Below are 2,579 nucleotides of genomic sequence, written 5' to 3'. Positions count from 1 at the left end.
GCCCCCGGCCGGGCTGCTCGGGAGCTCCTTCCTCCTGCCGTGCCCACAGCCTCGTGCCGGGGGCTGGGGAAGCAGCTCACCTCCGGGCCCCGTCTCGGCACCGCGCGGGCCGGCCTTCGGCGGAGCCGGGCTGCCCAGCACATCAAGGCGAGGACGGCGGCGCCGGGCGGCACGAAGGCCAGCAGCCACAGGAAGCATCCTGCTGCAGGGAGGGACGGGAGGACAAGGAGACGTTGGAATGGGGCACGGAGCTGGCGCCAGGGGCGGCCGGGGAAAGGGGGCACGAGAGAAGCGGCTGCAGAGCGGGGAGATGGGGCCAGGGCAGCGTTTGCAGCGTTTCAGCCCAGGGAGACGGGGAAAAAGGGATTTAAGGCTGGAAGAAGCGGGCTTGGAGTCCCTGCAAGCACAGACCAAGCACAGAGCAACGCCCGCGGTGCCCAGGGGGAGGCTGCTCGAGCTCACCCGTGCCGATGGTCTCGCTGACGATCCTGCCCGTGCCGCGCTCCGTGGCCGTGCAATTCATGGCCCCGTCCCAATGCTTGGCCGAGACCCAGGTGAGGTTCCAGGCACCGGGGAGGTGGCACAGCAGGGGGACAAAGTCCGAGGGCTCCTCCGTGTCCACGGGCACCAGGAGGGAGACCTTGGGCTCAGAGGCATCTGAAAGTGAGTGGGAAAACCCAGTGTCCCCAGGGATGTCCCCAGGGATGTCCCCAGGGATGTCCCCAGCACCACCGCACGCTGCCGCGCTCACCTGTGACGAGGAGCCTGGTCCCGTTCCCAAACTGGGAGTGCAACACGAAGGAGGTGCAGTAATAATACCCAGAGTCCTCACGCTGCACATTGCTGATACTCAAGGAGAAAATACCCTGTGCTCTCTCCGTCCCTGAGTATCTCCCCTTTGGTTTTGAGGCCTTTGCGCTCAAGTAAATCCATTCCAAGCTGCCGTCCGGTTTCTCCCTGTACCAATTGGCATGCTCTGGGTTACCCGAGATGTTGCAGCTCAGCTCGGCCGTCGCCCCAGGGTGCAGCCAGAGCTGTGCCGGGCTCTGCTGGATCCACGGCTCCTCCAAAGAGGCGGCTCCTGCACAGGGGAAGCGGGTCTGAGCGCAGCAGGCAGTGCCATGGGGTCACCCTCGCGCTTCAGGCTGTCGCCTTCTGGCTCCAAACCAGCAGGGTTTGGGAGTTTGGTGCAAAATTGGCGTTGCACAGCGAGGCAGCAGCACCCCGGGGTTTACCCCACGCAGGTTTAGTATAGCAGAAAGCGAGGCTGGAGCATTGGTGCAGCGGGACGGGACGGGACGTACCTGTCAGGAGGAGCAGGAGAACCCCGGGCAGGCTGCACATCTCCGCCTGGGGCTGCCCACGCTCCTCGGTCGCCTCTCGGCTCCTGCAAAAGGCTTCGACACGGCACAAGGGAGCCTGGCTGTCGTCTGGGGTCGCGGAGGCACAGAGGGAAGGGGAGGCGATGCCTGGCGAGGGGACGGAGCTTCGAAAGCCAAACGGGGCGGCGGGCGCAGCCCCGGCCTCCTTCGCCCCCGCCGCAAGTGCTCGATGGGCTGCACACCCCAGCTCCTGCTCGCGGACTGCAATTTAATTGCAGCTCCTCATTGCAGCGGGGGGGTCCTGCTGCGCTTTGTCTGCCTGCACCGCTCCCTGAGGAGCCCCAGGCATCGTCCCCTGCTTCTTCCTCTCTCGCTTCAGGCTGCAGCAAATCTCACGAGGCCATGCCACGTGCACGGGTCTGCTCTGGAGAGGAGCACAACAAGCACCGGGAAGGGCGGCGAGGTGCCTCTGGGTGTCTTTCAGAGCTGGAGGAGCAAACTCTGCTCGTGGAGGCTCGGCCTCGTTGCAGCAGCTGGAGGCTGGGTGCGGAGCTGCCGGAGCCGAGGAGCGCTGCGGTCAGCCTCACCTTGTTGATTTTGTCACCTCTCTGCTGTTTGCTCGCACCGAACCCCTGCCCCCCAGCAAACCGTTGGGTCTGAAGGTTTTTGTCGCCAAAGCTGGGCGCTGGGGTAGCAAAGAGCCACGGTTGCCGAACCACAACAGGAAAGCAGGGCAGGGCTGGGGGACCAGAGTTGCCTCTCGCCTTCGGGCCGCGGCCCTTTGAACGTCACCGTTCAGGTCACTTCGGCTGACGTGAGGATGGCTGGGGGGGGCCGCGGCTGGGGGTGCAGCCGCCCCCGCCCCGAGGCAGCTCCCCAGCCTCTGCGCTGCGGTTTCCCCAAAGCAAGAGCGGCGGCACGGTGCGCTGTGGTTTGGAGTGCCCAGCGCTGGGGCTGGCTCCTTCCTTCGTCTCGAGAATTTGGGGGTGGGCACCCGAGGGCGTCGCGGGGCCTTTGAGGAGCCACCTGCAGCCCTGAGCGTCACAGAAATGGTTAAAAGCCAAATTTTCCTCCCGGATGTGGGTCCGTGCCAGCAAGCTGACAAGAGCTCTGCACCCGGCGATGCACCCCACAGCTGCCGGCAGCGGCGCGTGGGGAGGACGCATTCCCCGTGGGGACACCGTGTCCTTCGTGGGGACACCGTGTCCTCACGGCTGGGGGATATCGCTGCCAGGACCCCACACTTTGGGTAGCTGC

This window comes from Netta rufina (genome assembly GCF_964035555.1).
Source record: "Netta rufina genome assembly, chromosome: 29".
Classification (NCBI taxonomy): Eukaryota; Metazoa; Chordata; class Aves; order Anseriformes; family Anatidae; genus Netta; species Netta rufina.
The sequence above is the reverse complement of the archived record's forward strand: the minus strand, read 5'-3'. Positions refer to the sequence as shown.